This window comes from Silene latifolia, chromosome Y (genome assembly GCF_048544455.1).
Source record: "Silene latifolia isolate original U9 population chromosome Y, ASM4854445v1, whole genome shotgun sequence".
Lineage (NCBI taxonomy): Eukaryota > Viridiplantae > Streptophyta > Magnoliopsida > Caryophyllales > Caryophyllaceae > Silene > Silene latifolia.
In genome coordinates, this window is record NC_133538.1 from 261205616 (window position 1) to 261214419 (window position 8804).

At 36.8% G+C, this 8804-nt stretch overlaps 1 long non-coding RNA gene across 1 annotated transcript; it reads right to left on the reverse strand.

Moving 5' to 3' along the window:
* Nucleotides 1-301: 301 nt before the first annotated feature.
* Nucleotides 302-2216, reverse strand: LOC141633140 (uncharacterized). The gene is made up of 3 exons (XR_012537941.1): nucleotides 2055-2216; nucleotides 1850-1884; nucleotides 302-517 (listed from the first exon to the last, which is right to left on the reverse strand). It is a non-coding gene; the product is annotated as an uncharacterized LOC141633140 (long non-coding RNA).
* Nucleotides 2217-8804: the final 6588 nt, after the last annotated feature.

Here is an 8804-nt window from a genome sequence, read left to right on the forward strand (position 1 = left end):
AAAATGGTTTCTTTGAATAAAAGTTAGAAAGCATTCATCCTAGATAAATGGTTTCTTTGTCCATTAAAAAAGAGACCACTAAAGTCAAAAAAATGGTTTCTTAACTCAAGATTAAAAACCATGGAATAGAGAAAAATGGTTTCTTTACCCAAACCAAGGATTAGAGAAGAATGATCTCTTTGATTTTTTTATTATTATTTTTTCGCCTGACCTATTGCGTTGTTGTTATACGAGTATTACATATGATTGCCACAATAAGTCGATTGTGTGCATACTCATGTTCCACGCAACAAAACACACATACCATAAAAAGATTTCATATATATAAAATAAAGTGTATTCTTTTTTACAATCACTTGAAGCAAGTAATATTTGGTGGACAAATACAAAAAAGATGACAATATTTTCCTAAAAAAGTACGTAAAAAATAAAAATCTAACTCCCATTGATCAGCTTTGGTCCATCTTCTTCCTCCTCTACTTCCTTGCGTCTCAGAACAAATGAAATCCACATTTTCCTAACCAACAAAAAAAAATCATAAGCGAAAAACAATACTAATAGATGAATTTCAACTTACTAGACTAATCATGTTTAACAAAGTAACACCAAGTCGGTGACCAATAAGCCAATAAGTCATCTGGGTACAATATATCGGTGTCCCTCCAAAGCGCACTATAGTACTGGAAATTGTTACATGTAAAAACATGGCATCGTAGATTCAAAAGTGTTGACATATTTCATGCGCTCAATGTGATTCTCGACTGGCAAATCACCAAGAAACCCGAGCAACCTCAAAAACGACACAATAAATCAAGAAAAAACAAAAAAAGGCAGCGAGTAGTAATCGAAGATGTAACAACCCAAAAAAGGCGTGTAATAAAGTAGTAATAAGATGAAAAGGAGTGCAACCTGACATCAAATGTAAAACTTGTAAAAAATTGGAAGTAAAATAAATCACATAGCTCACAGACACGTAACCATTCATATGCTATGCGTGCAGAAGAGAAAATGCATTTGAGGCTACATCAAAACAGATTACAAGCAAATAAACTGTGTTAAAAAAATATAGCAAACGAAACTTGATCATAACATTACAAGCGGCGATGTGATAAAAAAGGTGATCGGTACCACCATAAATAACGCAGCGTAATTGGATATCAGCCTAGGAAAATTTAGGATTTTTTGGAAATTGTTACTTTAAAAAAGTAAGATGGTCTCTCCCAAGAGTTTGTTCACAAACAAATAGAAATGCAAGAACAAACAGGAGAACAGAATGCCTTTCAAGTTCCAAATGACTTGTTACTCTAGAACACAAAACAAAATTAGGACGAAAAAAAAAGAAAGAACCGTCTCAATCAACATCATTTAACTCGGTGAACTTATGCTTCAAATTTTTCTTACCCAAAACATGATCACAAACACTCGAAGGTCGGCCTTCTTTTGCTCAAACAAAGACACATTTCCACATAGATAATTCCAATCTAACCATCCCATTGTCTACTCAATTGCATCCTCAATTAATCTCTTTTCATCTTCGCTCATTACATCACATGTTGGGTTATTATGATGAGAAAATAAGTAGAAGCAACTTCTCCTTGCTATTTGTACAATACTCCTTAAGAGCGAGACAAATGAAAATAAAAATACTACCTACATTGATTCAAATATTTACGTTGGACCAATGTCAAGGAGATAGAAGATATGTGAGGGACGTTTTGAAGTGACAAAGGTTCTTTGGGAATACCAACCTACATACTTAGACTACCCCAGACTCCAACATTGAATAGCATTTTCCGATTGTTCAAAAATACATCACAGGGGTGCGAGTGTATCAAAATCATAGAATTACCTCAACTGTAGGGGTAACTGGGTTGATCAATCATCCTGCATAAAACATAATAGTTGAACATCACTAGTAATCGATGCTAAAACTAAAATATCTAAACATGGTTAAATTCCAAAAACTATATGAATTCACATTCCCAATTAATAAACTCCCTTCGGAACCTCATTAACTAAGATGTTCACTAAAATGCAAAAGCTAAATGAATTACCTTCCTACACTTGCCGCTGAGTAAGTAACACGTCCTTGAGCACGAAGCGGCATATGGGTTAGTGCCAATCAAGTAACACACAACCTGTTCTTCCTCTCCCATAAAATCAAACCAATCCAAATTAGACACAGTCTTAGTACAAATTACTTAATGTCCAATTATCCAAAATGAAAATGAAACTGAAATTAATTCGAGTTAGGGTTCGAGTAATTAATAATTTTAATTTACCTAAACAAAAAAATCAACCCAGGAAACTTAAAATTAGGGAAATAAACCAAAAATATAAGAGTAATTAGTCTAAAAGAAATTATATAATTCAATAAAAGGATCCTATAACCTAAATAAAATTGAAATTTGAGGGGAAACAAACCTTGCAATTGCGAACTCGCAGATGCCACGGAGTTGAGGACATTGTGATTTGCTCACAAAAGTCGACGATAGCGTATCGCGTGTGGTGGAGGTGGCCTAGTGTTGGCGGCGTATCACGGGTCGTTGGCCGGAGAGGAGGCGCCTGGTGTGAGGGAGATCCGGAGAAGTAAGTAGTGAGAGAAAAGGGGGTTGGGAGAAATGGAGTATGGGAGAAGTAGCGAGGATTTGGAAAATGAAGTCTCTAGGTCAATTATTGATAGCTGTTTTGATTTTTCTTTTTTCTTTTTTTTTTCTTTTTTCTATATGGAACCATTTTTCAAGTAGAGTGGTTTCTTTGATATTTTCTAAGAAATCATCTATCTTTAAAAACTGGTTTTTTATACAAAACAAACCATCTCAATACTTACATGGTTATTTATTGATGATTCCTTTTCTCCTTATTCTAGTAGTGAGAATTAAACTCAAGTAAGTTACGTAATGTTGTAATATTTATTAAAACACACTAACCTTAGAATTAAAGTTGTAATAATTACCGGGGACAATCTCTAACATGGACCGACAAACAATAACGGGTAGTCTGATACCGTCGTTTTAGTACAAAAAATAATTACCTATAACTACTAACAGAAGTTAGCGGAAGTAGGGTTGATCTCCACAGGGAGGCTATTGTATCTATCTGCTAATTAAGTCTGTCTGGTAACAAATGGGGGTTTTAAATTGATTTCTAACTACTAAAAGAGTCAAAGCAAGAGAATAAGGGAAAAGAGCAGTAAGAACAGAGACAAGCGAAATACGTAATCAAATAGAGAGAAGTATGTTAGGAATTCGGTTCACCATGGCAGTTTACTAACTCAGTCATAAATGGTTCAGACGATCTACTGTGAGAAGGGCAAGGGAAAGGTCCTTCCGGTCCGCTATCCACCCTAGAATACAATTAACTTAACTTCCGTCCTCATTAGGGTAGTCTACTGTTCATAACAGGTCTATTCATTCCAATCTTCCGATCTAGGATTAAATTTAACCAAATTAATGGGTTTAGAAGCGTGCACTGAACTAAACAATTACAGTTATTTTGTTATAAAACAGTTCTCACAATTAACTATCTGATCTATTCACAACATCGTCAACTCACTACCATGGCTCCCCTAATCCTAACATAAGGGAAATTAGCTACTCATGCTATTGGTGTAAATAACAACGATAACGTTGATTATACTAAAGAAAGACATATTAAAGAGATTAAAGGGATGAATCATAAACTGTAATACTCCGTATTTATGAGTCTCTGGGTACTCTATCGAGTAGGCCTTACTCTGTCGAGTAAGGGTGAGTTGCGTTTTAAAATAGTTTCTGACCTGTTGGGTACTCGATCGAGTACCGTTGATACTCGATCGAGTAAGGGGGCACTCGATCGAGTACCTTAGCTACTCGATCGAGTAGCCGGTTTACGGGGAGTTTTTCTCGGATTTTGTTAATTATGCGATTAGGTATATAATTTTTTCCGTCATTGTTCTTAAACACTTTTCAAAACCTATTTACTGTCAAGAGAAAAAACAAAACATCGTTCTTCACTTTAATCGCATTGTTAGCAAATCCCGGAGTTTGGAAGGTCACCTTTCTTTATACCGTTGAGATCCTTGCGTCGAGGGTAAGATCTATGTACCGTTTTTATAGTATTTCCTTTAAGTTGTTTAAACCCTAATATGGGGAATTGGAGGTTTTGTTGTAGATAATGATTGGTAGTGATTATGTGTATGTATGATAGGAGGAGGATTTGTAGAAGAGGCTTTTTGATACAGCTGTTGAGACCGTCTGATTGTTGTGCTTTCCAGGTAGGATTTCCTACTCAGTATTAGTCCCATAATGGGATGATTGTTGATGTGTTGTGGTTGATTAAATAATATAGTAATTGTATTGTGACGGTTTGTTGATTGTGATTGTTTGTCTCTGGTTCTCGAGGCGTGTCCTCGGCTGAGTGGGGTCACTTGCGGGAGTGGCTTCACGCCCTAGTTTCTCCTTATGTGGAACCCGCCACAGAAGGGATGTGCACATTAATGGACAGGGTTATCGCTCATTATGAGGAGCGGGGATTTGGTGGGTACGGCTGCGGTCCCCCACGGCGTAATCGGGGTCCAGTGGACGATCGGTGATTGAGATTGATGGGGACTGGTGTGATTGTGTGTGTGTGACGGTGTAAGTCATGTCTGTTTGTCGTATTGTTGATATATATAAGTTGTGTGATTAGTCATCGACCCGGTTGTTTTTGTAAAACTGCGGTGATCCATTCGGGGATGGTGAGCGGAATTGAGCGAGTTTGAGTTGAATCGGGATAGGCAGGATGTGCCACCGTCGACGATAAGTCTTCCATTTGTAGTTTTGCTAGTTTTATAACATTTCAGATTAATTCAAGAGAGCAGTTGGTTTGAGAACATGTATCGTATTTTGGTATTTGGTTTTAGTTGTAACCTTTCACTAAACTTATATTATTTAAAGTTGTTTCGTTATTGTCTTATGAATATCATGCCTCGGGTAACCGAGATGGTGGCATCCTTATACGAGTGGTCCGTAAGGCACTTGGAGTATGGGGTGTTACAAATGGTATCGAGCGACGATCCTGAAACCTGTAACCAATGAATCCAATGAATATAGGGAGTCAATTAAAATGAACCCGAGTTAAAAGTTGTAGGAGCTAATGCAAAGGCTTGGAATACGTCCTAAATTCGCGAACTCGCCCTACAATTTTGAACCGGTCACCATGGGATATTTGTCGGGATCGCTATATGTTTACTAATGCTCTATTGTGTGTGTTGGATGGATGAGTGTTATATAGTTGAATGGATGTGTGGTGGAAAAGATGAAGGTAATATTTTTTTTATGATAACATGAATTGTGATGGGAATTACTACTAGTTACTATTGTGTATATGCATATGATTGCGTTCATATGATTGGATGAATAAATTGTATGAATACGGGTATGAATGTGATCTATGATTTGGTTTGAAAAGATGAGGTAAGGAATTGCATGAGAATATGAAATTCATGTGGAGAACATGTTTATGTGATGGAAGTGGATTTTCTACTTTTGCTATGTTAGTAACATGTGAATAGGGGGATTTTATGTCGTATATTATGTTATTGTTGTACGTAAAGGTATAGAATAAAAGGATGTGGGTAAATTATGATTGACAAGTTAAATAATCTATGTGCATGATGAATGTTGTTGTTTGGCTTTTGGAGATAGTAACATGTGATTAGGAATACTGGTTTTATGAGTATTGAGTTGTTTTTATTTACCTTGTTGTCGTTTAAGTTGTTTGAAAGAGAAAATCGAATAGTTAAGTCGTCGATTCTGAGAAAAAGTTGTCTTTAAACTGTTATAACTTGGGATGCATAAATGATTTTAATGTGATTCCAATTGGAGGTGATAGCTTGTTCTTTTACGATTCTAACGATAGGTCACACGCCCAAACGACCAAGAAATGAGTGAGTTATGACTGTTTTACGAAAACTGGACAGTGTTAAGAATTGGAGTACTCGATCGAGTATCCTTGGTACTCGATCGAGTAAGGGGGCACTCGATCGAGTACGTTAGTTACTCGATCGAGTAGCCCTGGTGATTTGTTTTACGTGCTTCTGATCTTCACCTACTCGATCGAGTAAGTCACTTACTCGATCGAGTGGCCTGTACTCGATCTAGTGACCCCTGTTTTGGGTCATATGCTTATCTTTTGGACATTCGTTGCATATTATGTTTAATTCAAAGGTATTATTTTGCTTCTTTATGCACCGTTTTACATGTATGTTGATCCTGATGCGTAAGTTACCCAATCTTATGGTGTAGTGAGTGGCACTTGTGGTGAGTAGGAGTTCGGTGGGAGGACATGAGTTCTATGTGTTGTGATAGATAGTGGAAAAAGAAAAGGGAGATTGGTATGGCTTAATTGAGGCATAGAGCATGTTTTGTGAGACGGGATGAGTGATATGATTGTGTGTTGAGTAATGTAAGAGTAAGTGAATGTGGGCAAAGAGTGATGTAAGTTTAAGGAACGTGAGAATGAAAAGATTGAAAGAAAGGATGTGGATAGTAGCAACCTGAGATGTATAACGAATTATGGAGGGAGATGGTTAGAAATAGTGTTGAGTAAGAATATATGTAATGAAAGGTCGTTTTAGAGGAATTGAGAAGAGTGGTATATAGCAAACTTAATGGAGACATGTCGCGACGTGGATTTGCGAGATAGTGATTTGAGTTTGGAAATTTGTGTTATCGAGAGACGAAACTAATGTGTGATTTCCTTGGGTAATTAACGGTATAAAAAGAATTTTGATTTCTAGAGATGTAAAAGGGAGATGTAATTGTTTGAACATTAAACGTTGATTTTTTTTATGGACAAATTAGTGACAAGTGTGAGTGAGTGGAGTGATGAGAGGGGACCCATGGTAAGAAAGAGTGAGATAATATCGATAAGAAATAATGGGATTGGAATTTTGGAGCAATGAGAAGGTGATCGGAGCACTAAAGAGTTAGGAAGAAGTAATAAGGAGTTGAATGGTTAATTGCTTTAGTCGAGTGTAAAAAGAAAAGCACGAGGGGAGTAAAACTAAGAAAATATTCACCGGAGTTATGTGATAAAAAAAATAATAATAAGGAATCGTCAAGATGCATGATACTATCATGAGGAATTGAATTAATGATTATACAGGAGCTTCGGAACAACAAGATTAGTCTTGAGTTTTGAGGAATTAAGTAAAGTAAGAAGTTGGTAGAATGTCTGCAGGATATGAGATTTTGGTGGAGAGTTAGATGATGATACAATTAAGGATAGTATTGGGAATAATGTTGAGGTAATTTTGTTGATGGATTTGATGCTCGTTATTGGGGATGATAACCAAAGATAGGGAAGAAACGGTGATGTTTAGAGATGAGTGTAAGAAGTTTGATGTACGAACGGTAGTTGTGTGGAGGTGTTGTCGCTAGTGGTTAAGGTTAATGATAAATAGGAAAGATGACAATTCTAAAGAGGCTGATTTTGTAGAGATTGAATTGATAGGTATGGTTGTGAGGAAGTATAAGACATAGTCTTAGGGGGCGGTTTCTCATAGTAAGTGTTAACTGCATAGTTATGTATGGCGCGAAGGTCTTGGTTATGCGAATGGAAGAATGTGATGAGGGGCATGCGAGTTAAGCTCGGGCGACAGTAACTTTGTTGAGTGGTAACTTACGTGATCGGGATTGACTAGTTGGATGTGATTATGGGTCTAAGATGTATATAAATGTTTGTGTGAGGTTATGACCTCACAAGACGTGGTATGGTGTGATTATCATAAAGTTGCTATTTGAATGTTACGTAATGCATGTTGAGTACGCTAATCTAATTAAATGATATTCAAAAAGGTAATAATTTGAGTGATCGGCATGTTGGCTATACTTGTATGTATTCATGATACATGTCAATCGTGATATGGTAAGGGGATGATATTCACGAGGTTATTACTTGTTTAATTCATAAAATATGTTGTGTTATGATTTAGTAAAGTGGATTTGAGTAAGTTTTTCTTGTCGAGAAGTTATTCGAGTTAGTATTTATGGGAGTTGTATGCGTTGTGATGACTATCGATGTGGTTGTGGTGCCTCGGGTGGTGATCCGGGCACGATATTTAGTGTTGAGATGCGGGTATTTTTTTTTTTCGCTTTGCGGTGTGGCCATTGGTGGCGGTGTTGTGATGCCGTCACGGTTGTGGTGGAGTAGGCGGGATGATTATGATTCGAGTTTGAAAGTACATACCGATCATAAATAGATTGTTGTTTTGTTTGACGTTGCTTCTGTGAGTTTCGGGTTGTACGGATAGACAGTTGTTTTGTTTATCGATGTTTCTTACCGATTAAGTTTTGGTATGTGAGTAGAGTATGATATGAAAGAGAGTTGTACATGTTTTCGTTGTTGTCATGGTATAGTAACATTACATTGATGGGCCACTGATTGTGAGAAGTTATTCGATAATTTTGATCTTGTTTTAAGATGAGGCATCGGTAGTCATAGTCATGGCAAATGATTCGTAGAACATGTGTGGTAATGATCTGATATATGCAGGTGGTTCATAATCTTTTGTTGAGACAGTGAGTGTAGGGTGTTGAATAATAAGTGTCGTGTTAAGTTATGTATGAGTCTTGCGGTAATGAAAGAAAGGAACTTGAGGATCTAGTGTGAGTGTACGTAACAAGTGTGGATCGTGAGTTATGCTTTTGGTGATAAGCGTTTTATATAGTTTATATAGAGAGGTGTGTCATGTTGCGGTAATAGGGAACAAGTGAAGTTTTAGGTTAAGCTAAGGATTTTGTGGTATAGGTTAGGTGGTGTGACGAGTGAAGTGAAGTATG